The sequence below is a fragment of the Macaca mulatta genome, chromosome 1, assembly GCF_049350105.2.
Source record: "Macaca mulatta isolate MMU2019108-1 chromosome 1, T2T-MMU8v2.0, whole genome shotgun sequence".
NCBI lineage: Eukaryota > Metazoa > Chordata > Mammalia > Primates > Cercopithecidae > Macaca > Macaca mulatta.
Genome location: NC_133406.1, coordinates 76627042 through 76642841, shown reverse-complemented (window position 1 = coordinate 76642841; position 15800 = coordinate 76627042). Strand labels below are relative to the sequence as shown.

The window sequence follows — 15800 nt, the reverse complement described above, 5'->3', positions numbered from 1 at the left end:
GGGGCTATTTGCATGGACAGAAGCTGGAGATAGTCCCCTTAGAGTCCCATGGCCTCTGTATTTAATTTTGATAGAAAAGAAAATAAGAAAGGGGACCATCATGAAGCATTCTTAAACATCTATGCTTCATTCCTGAGTTTGGATCAGCCCTTGGCTATCAGCACTATCCACTCCCTGCCCTGTGCCAAAAAGACAAACATGGGGTCCTATGGAAGCTGTATTTGCAGGGTTCTCAGACTTTGATTCTCCTGGAACTCTTCAATTGTCCTGGTCTTTGTAGCCTGTATGGAGTAACTCTCCAGAGTTACAGAAAGAGTAGCTCTCACTTACTCTCTTTGCTGCAGAAGAAAAGTACTTGAAGTTGACACAGTTTTGGCTGTCTGTTATGTCCAGATACCCTAATGGTTAAAATTACAAACATCTTTTTAAAAATGTAATTCTGTTACAAGATAAATTATGATCTAAACTTAGTTCCAAATGGAATTAAAACTGGGGTGTTTCTTTTCAAACCGTCAGTTTGTTTACGCAGTGGCTTCAGCCCTGAGCAGTATCACCTTCAAAGTGAAAAACAATTCTGGTTTAGAACTGCCAGTTCCTGTGAAGCAACCCTAGGTACCAGGATGCTCCAGGTCCTGATTTGTTTGTGTAATGTAAACTTAAACTTATGCAGTAACGTATAAATAATATATACCCAACATCTTCCATTAATAAAAAAAGGCAAATGTGTTAAGAACCTTTGCAGAGCCAGTCCCTCTTCTGACCAATGTGTAAGAATCTCCAATTCCTTCTAAAATTATTTGTCAGGCCTTATGGTGCATTTCGAGATATTCTGGAAATCTTTTGATTAGAGTGGAAGAATGTTTTAGCGACTAGGGCAACATTTCTTGGCTCTCCTATCATCATAGTCTGGGAAGACTTCACTTATCACGATGGATCTCTGACTACATGATTAGGAGGCAGACAAAATTTAAGTCTAATTTCATTTGAAGTAGCATGGGTGCAAGTGTTAGAGAGGGAAAGAAATATTTTCATGTTTTCTGCTGAAAAGGAAAGAATCCCTTTTGCATTTGAAATCATTCCTCTTTTTGACATTGCCCATCCACTTCCACATACATGAATGGGAATTGAGCCTTTGGGAATCGGAGTCCAGATTTTTCCAGGATAATCCTACAGTCATGGTGGCAACATCAACGCTTGCTAAGAGCTGTATATAGAATTGAAGAAAGGTTCAATGCAGGGAGCAAGTGTTGAGGACAACCTGGCCTTACCACATGTGCTCTGAACCAATGAGAAATGCTGCAGGTCTATAGAGGAAGAAAGCATGGAATCTGCAGTGTCTTTATCCATACATTCCTGTTGGGATCATTTAATGTTTCTAGTATGAGAGAACAAGTATAGATGTTTCAAAATTCTTTCTTTTTGTACCTGTAACAGGGACATAGGTGAAAGCCAAATAGTCCATCAGCTGGCTGTATTGCACATTTTAGGACATTTGAGCAGTAATAATGGCTAAATCCCTTCTTTGTACAACTCCTCCTTTCCCCCTAGAGAATGTCATGGTGCAGATAGGAAGCATGTGTTAACTGACCTGAAAATTTTTTTCAGCTTGGGTTGATTTGGAGAATGAGAACTTTGTAACCTCATGTTTCATTAAAAAGAGTTACATTTGAAAAGAAGTTGATTAAGTCCTAACTTGTTCCACTAACAATGAAGGGAATAAACTGAGATTAACTGCTTAATTTCCAAAATGCTGTGCTGACCAAGAGTTTGCAGATTTTTTCCCCTAAGCATTTTCTGATTACAAAACAGCAAACATCAATAGCCACTCTCTCTTTCAATGTTGAAAAGTAAATGACAAGAGCACATTGTACTGGTACTTTATCACAGGTATTTTTTTCAAGACCAAAATTTGTTGAAAAATTATAAAGCGAACCTTCGTTTTGGAGTTTAGATGATGTATTTGAAGCCGTGATTATTTGAAGCCCTAGAAATAGGAACTGAGGGAAAGATGAAGCAGTAAACATTTTCAAATATTACCCTAGTTAGTGTAATCCACCAGTCTGTAAACTTCACAATGGTGGAAACCTCATCGTTGTTGTTCATTGCCTAGTCCTCAGTACTTAGCACAGTGCCTAGCATAATACTGTATGTTCAACAAAGATCTAGTAAATGAATCAATTAACAGTGGCTCAATAAATGAGTAGCTAGGTCCAAGCTGACGGTTTACAGCAGGGATAAGCAATCCTCACGTGTAACAGGCCAATTAATAACTATTTTATGTTTTGCAGGCCATATAGTCTCTGTTTGAACTACTCTGCCATTGTAGTGAAAGCAGCCATAGACAGTATATAAATGAATAAGCATGACTGTGTTCCTGTGTTCCAACAAAACTTTATTTACAAAAACAGGTGTTGGGCTATATTTGGCCCATGGGCCATAGTTAGCTACCCCCTGGTTGGTGGAATACCATGTCCTGAGGCTTTGGGGCCAACTATCCTATTGTAACTTTGTTTTCTTTCCTTGGAGTTATATAGATCATATATAGTCACTCATAAATTTCTTAGTATTTATTGAGTAAAGCACTATTGTAGGGCTATGGGGACTATATATATATATATAAAACATACTCTCTACCCTCAAGTAACTTTTGGTATTATAGCCTGTCTTCCAAACTCACTCATCGGATAAGTCATTTCCTATTCTAGAGACAGGCTAAGAAAAAGGTAAAGAGAGCTCAGAAACATACCAATTGATAAGTCTCCATAGATAATAAACTATCAGATATGAGGAAGTATTTACCCGCAAACACATTTTAACATAATTTTCTTTCATTTACTAATTTTTTTTTTTCTTTTTAGACAGGGTCTTGCTCTTTCACTCAGGAGGGAGTCCAGTGGCATGATCATGGCTCACTGCAACCTCTGCCTCCCCAGCTCAAGCAGTCCTCCTACCTCAGCCTCCCAAGTAGCTGGGACTTCAGGCATGCGCCACCACACCCAGCTCATTTTTGCATTTTTTGTAGAGATGAAGTTTTGCCATGTTGCCCAGGCTGGTCTTGAATTCCTGAACTCAAGTGATCCACTGGCCTTGGCCTACCAAAGTGCTGGGATTACAAGTGTGAGCCGCCATGCCCGGCCTCTTTTTTAAATTTTAAAGTAAACTTTCTATTGAGGTATACAATCTATGCAGAAGTAGGCTCCAACCAAAAGTGTGATTTCAAAGATTTTTTATCCTGTAACCAGCACCTAAATCAACAAATATGGTACTAGCATCTTAAAAAAAACCCTCCTATAGGCCAGGTGCAGTGGCTCATGCCTATAATCCCAGCACTTTGGGAGGCCAAGGTGGGCGGATCACGAGATTAGGAGATCGAGACCATCCTGGCCACCATGTTGAAACCCTGTCTCTACTAAAATACAAAAAAAATGAGCTGGGCATGGTGGCACATGCCTGTAGTCCCACCTACTCGGGAAGCTGAGGCCGGGGAATCGCTTAAACCTGGGAGATGGAGGTTGCAGTGAGACGAGGTCGTGCCACTGCACTCCAGCCTGGCAACAGAGCAAGGCTCCATCTCAAGGAAAAAAAACAAAAACAAAAACAAAAAACAACTCGTATCTTTTTTCCTGATATTACCAAGTATCCTCCCGCAACAAAATTAACCATTGTAGTGGCCTTAACTACATCGTCTACTTATGACATGTATCTTTTAAGATGCTAGCCAAGAATCCAGGCAACCCAGAATTTCGCTTTGGGGGCATAACCCTTGCCAACTCTCAGCCCATGTATTTCAACTGAGAATGACTCCATACCCAGGGCTCCTGGGTAGATCCTGAAGTACACACCAAAGCAATCAATACACTCTCATTTCCGGCTGCCGTGTGTGTCAGAAGGAGCAGGGAGGCAGCTTCTCTCTGATTGAACTGGGAATAACGAGGATGGAGTTCAGAAGTTCCCAGGGGCCACCGTGCAATTTCAGGAAACAGCCAACTCCACGATCTCTGAATCTAGCTGTGCTTTGGACTAACTCGCCTTCTGTAATTTTCAGTTTAAGTAACCAGTAAGTGCTTCCTAATCCTCTTCTGTATTTATGCTTATACTAGCTTAATTTACAAGCAAAGCTCCTGTAACAGAGGTCCAGGTGAAGTCTATTCTTATTGTGGCATGATTTTAAAAAATTGAACAAAAATACGATTTTTAAGAATGAGAGTAATTAAAGGAGATGGGAGGAAGAAGAGCTGGGAAATTAAACAAACCAAAAAAACAAAAAGCAAAAAACAAAAAACATGTAGTCAGAGAGGTAGGGAGAAAAACAGAAAACTGCAGTGACCTGAATGCTGAGGGAGCAAATTCAAGTCTTCTTCAAAGCTGTCAAATGCCTCATAGAAATAAAATATACCACAGGATTCATTTGTGTATTCATTCACAAATATCTGTTGGGCACTGATGTGTGCCAGACACTCTAATGGGTACTGGAGACACATCAATGAATAAAAGAAACAGAAGTCCCTACCCTTGGGGGCGTTGGGGGCTTATATCTTAGTTGGAATTGGGAAAACCTTTAGACCTAATCATATGGAATAATCCTGTAGAGAGTTGTTTTGTTAAGCATGGATGGGGCAAAACACATATTTCCAAGAACATCAGGCGTGAATGATGGCCAGGAAGTGGAGTTGGTGTATGCTTGTTGCCAGGGGTTACGACGTAGCTCACAGATTTCCCTGTTACCATTTTTTGTTAGTTTTTTTGTTGTTGTTCATATTAGTTTCCTTTTGAATGACACCACAAGAGTGTCATTGACTTTTACCCCTTGAAAGCATTGAATTCCTGAGGGTTTTGTTTTGTTTTGTTTTTGAGATGGAATCTTGCTCTGTTGCCCAGGCTGGAGTGCAGTGGCAGGATCTCGGCTCATTGCAAGCTCTGCCTCCTAGGTTCACACCATTCTCCTGCCTCAGCCTCCTGAGTAGCTGGGACTGTAGGCGCCCGCCACCACACCCGGCTAATTTTTGTATTTTTAGTAGAGACGGGGTTTCACCGTGTTAGCCAGGACGATCTCGATCTCCTGACCTCGTGATCCACCTGTCTCAGCCTCCCAAAGTGCTGGGATTACAGGCGTGAGCCACCGCGTCCGGCCGAATTCCTGAGGGTTTTATCAGCATTTTTACTTAGTATGATATAGGAAGGTCTCAGGTCTCTCCCATTGTCAGGTATCCAGGGTTCACACCAATCAGCACAGGGTCGGGATTTGGTGCTCCCACCCTGCCTCCTGTGAATAGCACTACAGACATGAAAAATGCTCTTAGGTTTTGGCTTATAAAATAACTAAAATGTGATGAACACAGAGAAGATGACTCTCATAATTCTGTCTCTTGTCAGATTTCCCCAAGACTGGGAAGTCTTTAGATATTTTTTGTGAGAGTTGGAGGTGATTGGGAGGTAATAGCATACATACACACACTTCTGTAGGAAGGGAAGAGCCCAGTAGAAATGTGACTGATAGCTCCAAAGTCAATCTTAAGTTGTACTATAATCATCTTGACAGGCAAACATTGTATTATCTACTTGTTCAGAACTTCTGGTTGCTGTTACTGACAGCCTAAATTTCATAAATGGACTCGTAAGCAGCTAGAAGCGGGTGAATAGATCTGTCATTCACTACATGGCTCAGTGACAAACAAGGATAACATATCCATACCCCAGTCCATGAGAACACTTGAGATAGGACAAGGAAGCTACAGGAAAGCTTCTGTCATATTTTATGGGTAGTGACTGTGTTATTCAACTATGTCACTAAATGCACAGTTACTGTGTATGATGGACAAGGATTGCCAGTTTCAGCAGACTGCAATAAAACACACTAAAACTCAGCCAAACCTGACTTATTGGTGATTCAAAAGTTACTAAAAGATTTGAAATTACTGAATCAGAAGTTACTGAGGGATAAAGTGTCTTCATTTTAAAATCAATTTATCTTGTCCTCTATAGATAAATATAAATGGTTGTTCTCTATATGAAGGAATGTTAGATAAGCCAGCCAGTATTTTCTACAGATCCAACATTCCAAAACAAAATTGGAATGTTAGGTGATTGCTCATGTTGGCTTGTCCTGTTCTCTTATTGTAGAATATACAGAGTTTGCATATACAGATTGCTGTCCCATTTTTTTCCCTTGATTTTATTTTCAAATAGAATGTATTAAAATATCCTCAAATTACAACTAATATGTAGGAGCTGGGATCTGAGCTTGAACCCAAACTCTGTTACCTTAATTTGTCTGGATGCCTGGGAAGTAGCCTATCAGAAGTTCATTTGCATAAGGAACCTAAGCATTCCCTGAGGAAGACTTATCCAGAGAAAAGGTGCCTCAAAAGTAGCTCAATGGGAGACTGAGTCTACAGCAAGCAATGACTACAATGTCTGTTATTTTCTTTGTCACCTAAAAAGTTCAATAGAGTCATAGGCAGAAATGAATATTAAGTGGAATGAAAAGTACTTTTCGTGAATTATTGGCAATGCCACACAGCCCTCTTGTACAGTGTGAAAAGGGAAAGGGAGATGCACCACATTTTAGGGCTTATAACAGGTCAGTTTTGACATTTCCTGAGCTCTAGAGACTGCAGTCGTACTCAATATTCACCAAGTTCGACCCACAGCATCAATGTCATTGAGAACATTGCACTAAGGCACTGTCACAGCAAGGTGACTTTGGACCCATAAAGCAAGGTGGCAGCAAAGATAGTGAAGAATGTTGGATTCAAAAGGAAAGGTTAGTGACCTATGCCACGTGGGGGCTCTCAGAAATAAGCATTTTGGGGCACTTGGCAGGGCCTTTGAGTCTCAAAAGAGAGGACCAGGGTGAGCCAAATAAATCTTATTTTGTTGGCAGTGTAATTTAATTTTATATACCTCAGAGCTCCCACAGCTTTATCCAAATTACACTCCGTAACATGCACTTTTGTAAAGCCAAAAGATCAGAGAAAGGGGCAACATGACTTCCTAAGTGCTCCATTTTCTAAGAAAATACAAGACTGTATCTCTCTTTAATGACTGGTAATTAAAATCATTCAGGTAATTATGTTTAATGAATACTATCTCTCTTCATTGTAAAGCATCCGGAATGAGTCAGGAAGAAAATATTCTTGCTGAAGATAAATACACACTTGCCTATGTGTGTGTACACCTCTCTCTACCCACCTTTTCCGGTTTCTCCCTCCTCCACAAGGAACAGGACATGCCGTTATTGGCAGCGGATGGGACAGAGCCTTCCAAGTGAATAGACAGGGGTGCAGTTAAGGGAGCTTTTGTCTGGTAGTTTAGACAACCACCAGTTCTATGTTTACGAGTGGCTTTCCCCCATGTAACTGTCAGACAAGACTATTCACCTGTTAGCGTCTACATTCTGTGCTTTGAAAATTACTGTCAGAATTCACGAGGCAGCACTTTATATGTGGAATCAGCTTTGCTTGGGCGCCTCTGAGTATACCCTTAAGCCCCTGCCTTTTTCAGATTGTCTTCCTTTTTTCATCACTATTTTAGGAGAATGCAAGGACCCATCAGCCACAATACACTCATTTTCCCTAAGAAAACACATAGAAAAAGAATAGAGAAGATATGCAAAACATACTCTGGGCCCCTGAATCCCACTGAATGACTTCATGAAGCTTCTTGGGGATTTGTTTTGGTCTCACATTGATCTTCCCTGGTGCTAGAGCTCTAAGCCAATGCCTCTGGCCAATGGGACTGCAAAATCCTTTTTAAGTGTGTGCACACTCCAGTTCCCACCACAGGGAGAGCCCTTCTAAAGGGACCTGAACTATGTCTTTCCAAAACTTTGAGCCCCAGATGTTCTCACAGGCCAAGAGCTGTTCTCGGAATTCAAAGGAGAGCTGGTGCTTTTACAGAGCTGAGTAGTGGCAGTGGGCCAGCTCGACTCATGTGGTGAGGTTCACTGCATTGTGATTTATAAAATGTCCCTAATAAAACTAAAAAAATAAAAATAAAAATCTGTTCCTTATTTACCCTACCCAGTAAAAAAAAAGCACCATAATGCATTTCTAAGAATACTTAATTTTATGTGTGTGATTATAATTATTTAAACACTTGCTAGCATTTTTCCAGAAGCCCTTTCTTCCTTAGAAGAGCCAAAACATTATTTTCTCCACCCTGATTGTCACAAACAAAACATAATGGATATTTTCTGCTATTAGAAGCCTGAGGAGCATTTAACTACGTGGCATATCTTGAAAGGAAAATTGGAAAGCTGTACTTTTTAAATTCATACTTTCCAAGTAAAGATGAAAGTGGATCAAATTTAAACTAATATTAGAATGCAGAGTTGGGAAGGAAGGACAAAGGAAATTCCAGTTTGTCTTCTTCCCAGCTTTTGTATATAAAGCTATGTACACGTTTTTAAAAGAATATGCATAAATCCATTCATAGAACACTGTACATGTAAGTTAGTAACCATTTTTATGTCATTAGGATAAACTATCTTTCTTTGGGCCTCCAATTACTGTACCATGAACCCGATGCAAGCAAAGAATTTGGGTCAAGGGAGAGACAAAGCAGAGAAGAGAATACTACAGATGTCCCACTGGTATTTTCTGTGAACAACTCAATTCTCCAGAGAGCCCTGCCTATAAAAGAGAATGCCCAACAGCTGAGCAGTTAAATGCTAACTTATTGTCAGGCTAAGATAAACCAGAATTTTGGAAACTTTTAGGAAAAAGAGATTGTAACAAGCAGAGAACCCTAGTAGTCTTTACTAAACCAATTCAATATAAGTTCTTGGTATTTAATTATAAGAATAATGTCTTTAACAATACACAGAGTAGCTGATACTTTGGGGAAGGTGTGGAGCAATTTGGAAACAGACAAAAAGTCTCATTAATGATGATAACTGGGAGGATAACAGGAAGCCATTTACAGCTGTTGTAAAAGTTCTTATAAGATAAGATACATCTAGGAGAGTGCTTCTCAAAAGGGGCAATTTTGCTCATATGGGACACTTGGTAATGTCCAGAGAGATTTTTGGCTGTCTCAATGTACAGCTACAACTGGCATCTTCTGAGTAGAGACTTTGGATACTTCTAGACTTCATATAACACACAGGACAACGCTTCACAAGAAAAACACTATGCGGCCCAAAATGACAGTAATGCCACGGTTGAGAAACCCTGGCCCAAGAGTACAAATCTGAAGGTTTTTCTTTTGCAAGGTACAGGGTTAAAACCATGTTAAGCTATCCTTTCCTCAGTTAACCTAGAATGCTTACTACCTGGCATGGTTTGGCTCTGTGTCCCCACCCAAATTTCATGTGGAATTTTAAAGCCCACATGTCAAGAGAGGGACCTCGTAGGAGCTGACTGGATCATGGGGGCAGTTTCCTTTATGCTGTTCTCATGACAGTGAGGGAATCCTCGTGAGATCTGATGGTTTTCAAAGTGGCAGTTTCCCTTGTGCAGAAGGTGCCTGCTTCCCCTTCTCCTTCTGCAAGGAGTGTAAGTTTGATGAAACTTCCCTAGCCGTATGGAACTGTGAGTCAATTAAACATTTTTTGTTTATAAATTTCCCAGTCTCAGGTAGTATCATTAAAGCAGTGTGAAATGGACTAATACAGAGAACTGGTAACAGAAGTGGGGTACTGCTATAAAGATAACCTAAAGATGTGGATGTGAGTTTGGAACTGGGTAACAGACCGTGGTTGAAATACTTTTGAGGGCTCAAAAGAAGACAGGAAGATGTGGGAAAGTTTGCAACTTCCTAGAGACTTGATTTTGACCAAAATGCTGATAGTGATATGGACAATGAATTCCAGGCTGAGGTGGTCTCAGATGGCGGTAAGGAACTTATTGAGAGCTGGGGTAAAGGCCACTCATGCTATGCTTTAGCAAAAAGACTGGTGGCATTTTACCCCTGCCCTAGGTCTCTGTGGAACCTTGAATTTGAGAGAGATGATTTAGAGTATCTGGTGGGAGAACTTTCTAAGCAGCAAAGCATTCAAGAGGTAACCTGGCTTATTCTGAAAGCATTCAGTTATATGCATTCATAAAGACATGGTTTGAAATTGGAATTTATGTTTAAAAGGGAAGTAGAGCATAAAGGTTTGGAAAATTTGCAGGCTGGTTATGTGGTAGAAAAGAAAAACCCATTTTCTGAGGAGGAATTCAAGCTGGCTACAGAAATTTGTATAAGTAATGAGGAGCTGACTATTAAAAGCCAAGGCAATGGGGAAATATCTGTGGAGCATTTCAAACTCCTTCGTGGCAGCCCCTCCCATCACAGGTATGGCAGGCATACGAGAGAAAACCGGCTTCATGGGTCAGGTCCCTGCTTCTCTGTGCAGCCTTGGGACTTGGTGCCCTGTGTCCCAGCCACTCCAGCTCCAGCCATGACTAAAATGAGCCAAGATGCAGCTTGGGCTGTGGCTTCAGAGGATGCAAGCCCCAAACCTTGGTAACTTCCATGTGGTGTTGGGCCTGTGGGTACACAGAAGATAATAGTTGAGCTTTTGAAGCCTCCGCCTAGATTTCAGAGGATATATGGAAACACCTGGATGTCCAGGCAGATGTCTGCTGTAGGGGCAGAACCCTCATGGAGAACCTCTACTAGGACAATGCAGAAAGGAAATGTGGGGTTGGAGCTCCCACACAGAGTCACCACTGGGGTGCTGCCTAGTGGATCCCTGAGAGGAAGGCCGCCATCCTTCAGACCCCAGAATGGTAGATCCACCAACAGCTTGTACTATGCACATGGAAAAGTCATAGGCACTCAACACCAGCTCTTGAAAGAAACTGTGCAGGAGCTACACCTTGCAGAGCTACAAGAGCAGAGCTGCCCAAGGCTTTATGAGTCCGCCCCTTGCATCAGTATGCCCTGGATGTGAGGCATGAAGTCAAAGGAGATTGTTTTGGAGCTTTAAGGTTTCATGAACGCCCTGCCAAGTTTCAGGCTCGCATAGGGCTTGTAACACCTCTGTTATGGCCAATTTATCTCATTCAGAATGGGAACATTTACCCAACGCCTGTACCCCCATTTTATCTTGGAAGTAACTAACTTGTTTTTGATTTTACAGACTCATAGGCAGAAGGGACTTGCCTCGTCTCAAATGAAACTCTGGACTTGAACTTTTGGGTTAATTCTGGAATGAGATAAGACTTTGGAGGACTGTTGGGAAGGCATGATTGTGTTTTGAAACGTGAAAACGACATGAGTCTTGGGAGGAGCCAGGAGCTGAATGATATGGTTTGACTCTGTGTCCCCACCCAAATCGCGTGTGGAATTTCAATTCCTACATGTCACGGGAGGGACCTTGTAGGAGATGATTGGATCACAGGGTCAGTTGCCCCCATGCTGTTCTCATCATAGTGAGGGGGTTCTCATGAGATATGATTTTAAAAACGGCAGTTTCCCTTGCACACTCTTTCTGCTGCCACCTTGTGAAAAAGGTGCCTGCTTCCCCTTTGCCTTTCACCATGATTGTAACTTTGCTGAGACCTCCCCAGTCATGCAGTACTATGAGTCAACTAAACCTCTTTTGTTTATAAATTACTCAGTCTAGGGTAGTATCTTTATAGCAGTGTGAAAATGGACTAATATACTACCAAGACAAATAAGTGGTGCTCACTTATTTTTGCATGCTGCGTCTTAGGTAATTAGATAAAAAATCAGCTACAGCTCTCCATGATAGGGAGTTGAACGTGGCATCAGAGTGCCCACCAGCACCCTTGTTGCGATTAAGAATGATCAGTGTCCAGGCCACATGCACAGAGGAAGCAGGGTTGCCGCTGCCTGCCTACCCACCTGCTTGTGTGCTGGGGTTGTGGTGGGCCAAGATGGTGGGCTTCTTGGAGGAGCAGCTTGGTTAGAAGCTGGTGATGAGCAACAGCAAGGACGACCAGTGGCAGTGGTAGGACTTCATGCGGGGCATGCCTTGGCTGACACTACTCTACAAGGAGAAGCACAGAAACTTTGGAACAAATACCAAATTTCCAATATTCCATTGCTAATATTCATAGATGCCACCACTGGAAAGCCTGTGTGAAAGAATGGGCTGCTGGTGATCCGAGATTACCCCGAAGGTGTGGAATTCCCTTGGGGACCTAAATTCTTCAGGGAAGTCATTGCAGGTCCCTTCCTTAGAAATGACTCACAGTTCCTGGAGAGCAGCAGCCCCGAAAGGTCTTACATAGGACCCTATTTCTCTGCACATGGGTGTTCATCCTGCCAAAGCCTCACCCAGGTCCTTGTGGAATCTTATTGGAAGATCAACGAGGCAGGCCAGAACTTTAAGATTATCTTAGTCAGTGAAGACAGATCAGAAGAGTCCTTCAAACAGTACTTCAGTGAAAGGTTCTGACTCACTATCCCCTACACTGAAGAGGCCTGGAGGTCAGACCCCAACTGGCTGTATAGAATCCAAGGCATTCCTCATGCTCATTGTGCTGGACCCACAGGACGAGGTGAGCATGTGGCGGGGTGAGTGGAGGTGCTTAACGACGAGGACGGCTGGGAGTTCCCATGGCACCCAAGCCCATGCTGAAGCTCTCTGACTCCAACACTGTGCAGCTCAGCTGGCCCCTACCTCCTCCTTTTTGTAGATTCTGAGGATGACAGAGAGTCCCAGGAAGCCAAGCAACTGATTCAGCCAATAGCTGAGAAAATCATTGCCAAGTGCAAAGCCAAAGAGAAGGAGCATCACTTCTATTTTTTGTACCTGGGGAGGATGACATGATTGACTTTCTGCAAGGTTACACCAACCCTCCTGAGGCTGCCCCTTTGCTCACTACCCTGGACATGTCAACACTAACCGAGTATCTGATGGACGTGGGAGGAGATCACCCCTGCCATTGTGGAGGCCTTTGTGAATACCTTCCTGGCAGAAAAGCTCAATCCAGAGCCCATCTAATGGGACTCTGGCCTTCTGAGATGTTATTTAGAATTCAGTCTTCTCCTCCCCGTTCTTCCTTCCACCCTTGGACTTATTCAGTGTGTCTTGAATCACACAACCTAAGTGTCCAACCTCTCTGTGGTGTCTTGCTTCTGCATTCACTCCCCAGCTAGGACCCTGCGGTGTGTGTCTTCTCAGCAACAGCAGAATCCAACATGTTTGGAGACTCTGCTTGGGCTCACGAGATGGTATAGCCTAGCCAGAACAAGGACTGCATCACTTTCGCAAAGTCACTAGCTTTTGGTGAAGGATCTGCCAGGGCGTTCTTCCAGAGTGAGCGTGAAGGGCCAGTGGATCAGGGCTCTGGCTCTGACTCTGGTATCAGCACACACATACAGAGCCCTGACAGCCAGAGGAACTGCCTGGTGACAGCTACATGGAGGTGAAGCGGAGAAAGAGTCTTGATAGGCCTCAGCTTAGAGCTGTTGGTGAGAAAGTCCTTTTTTAAGTGACATAGTTTCTTTTAGTCAGGGGGAAAAACAGTAGCTTATCAATGTGTTCTTGGACAAGAGTTTCTCAAATGTAAAAGGAAGCTTGTGGGGTTTTCTTAGGATGAGAAAAACCATTTAGCGAAGGTAATAGTTCATATGATAATGACTTGCTGTTACTGAGCTCCCACCTCATGATGAGAGCTTCTCATTCCTTTCTTATCTCTCTTTCTTCCTTGATCTTGACCTTCTCCGAGTTTCTGCGTGCTTATATGAACAGCTCCCATGATCTTGAAATTTTGTTAACAAATTCTTCCCTTTGATATCTATTCCCAAGAAACTCAGCCCTGAGGTTTTAGAGGAGCACTTCCTAGCCAGCACAGACCTCTCACTCCACCCAGTTCTGTGCCTGAGGCTACTGGACCTCTGCCAAAGTGTCTGCACCCACTTTGGTTACCCTATGGTCATTCCCTTTTCTTTTCAAAGCAGAACTAAAATGACAAGGAATTACCAGAAGCCTCACATTTTCTGTAGAAGGAGCTGGACCTTAGGGTGGGAGTGAGGGCAGGGGGTGTGCCAGCCACGAATAGGCATTGAATTCCCTTTGCTAGTCCCAGGCAGATCAACCTCTTATTTGACCATCGTTCACCAAAAGAGAAGCAACAACTATGCTCTTAGGATTTAGGGTGGGGGGCTTTGGCCTAGGGACCTATGGGGCTTTAGCCTCACTTAATCAGGTGTCAGGGACTTTAAACAATCCTGGACATTACCCTCAGCTCCACTTAACACTCTGCCAACCCAAACTATTTATTTGGAAAACCTAGCCCCTCACAAGCTGTTGACACTGTTATTCCCTGCCAAATCGGCTTATTGATTTGTAGTTCAGAGGCACAAAATTAGTTGGTAATTAGACAGTTATTTGATGTAACCAGCCTGAAATGCAATCACCTAACAGGAAATAAAGCAGGCATCTTTGGACATTATCAACCAAAAGAAAAAAAAAGAGAGAATTAGTGTTGTCCAGGCTAAAGAGTACTTTCATTAACATTTAAGTAAAGGCCGAAGTACTAGGTTGCCTGTCAAAATTCAAAGGACAAGAGGAGGAAAACCCTCAGGGGTTTCCAAATTGGGGGTAAAAAAGAGGCTGTACACAAGACTAGAGGCCTTCAAGGGTCTTTGGGTAAATAAAGGATCATAGAGAGAAAGACATCTGGAAACTAGGAAGCAACTCAGGATCTTCCCTTTTGAGTCTGTGTTTTTGAAGGCTTAAGTGAGTAAGACTTTTTTTCCTTGTATGATGCTAGATAGCAATCTTTTTAAAAATACAACCTCCATTCATCCTCAATGTGCTGGTTTTGAGATCTAGCTGTTATTTCAAAAGGGACTTAATCATGTCCAGGGGTAGGGAAACCAGCAGGATAAGAAGTTTGAGAGGAAAGGTATGTGACCATCTCCCTACATCACTGCAGCCGTCCCTCTCCCAGACCCTTGAGGAGTGAGGATAGAGATGACAGCATGAACAAACCAGTGATAACAGATCATGGTCTTTCTGGAGAGGCAGCAGGATCCATTTCCCTTTTTTCTGATTGTCTGTTCCAAAAAATACTTTAGAGAAAAAGTGAAGCTGCATCACTTTGCTACCCCCTGGGTAGCAGGGGAACATTACTGTAAACTGATCATTTGAGAAATGCCAAAAATAAGTGAACATCATCACAAAAATCACCAGCTTCCAACACAGCCTTTAGACAATTTTTTATGGCAATTAAACATTTTGGGTTAGGTGCAGTGGTGGCTCATGCCTGCAATCCCAGCACTTTGGGAGACTGAAGTGGGAGAATTGCCTGAGCCCAGGAGTTGAAGACCAGCCTGGTAACATGGGGAAACACCATCTCTACAGAAAATTAATAAATTTTCTCCATATGGTGTCATGTGCCTGTGGTCCCAGCTACTTGGGAGGCTGAGGCAGGAGGATTGCTTGAATCCAGGAGGTTGAGGCTGCAGTGAGTCATGCTTTCACTACTGCACTCGAGCCTAGGCAACAGAGTGAGACCCTATCTCAAAAAAAAGTTAGAAAAATAAATAAATAAATAAGTAAACATTTTGTATTAACATCATGCTGACCTTTTTCTCATTATTGATTATTTAGTTCCTTTTCCTTGAAAAACTATTTTGGTTAATTCTTTCATTCATATAAAAAATCTGAATGCTTAGTATTAAGTAGTGCATGACTTTATTTTTTCATTTTCCCAGGAGTACATTTGAAATCACAGTATTTCAAGCTAGAAGTGAGGTTGGAGGTTGTATAGTGATAGCAAAACCTTTTATATGAGGTAGCAGAGGCCCTGAAAGTCAAGCACATTATCCAAGGAAATGCTGAGCCACACTTTCTTTTCAGACCATGACTTTCTGATCTGTGTGTTCATTCC

General features: G+C 42.3%; 1 pseudogene; it reads left to right on the top strand.

Annotated features, from left to right (window-relative positions):
• The first annotated feature begins 3935 nt into the window (after positions 1–3935).
• On the top strand, positions 3936–12904 carry LOC144338630 (nucleoredoxin pseudogene; annotated as a pseudogene).
• Positions 12905–15800: the final 2896 nt, after the last annotated feature.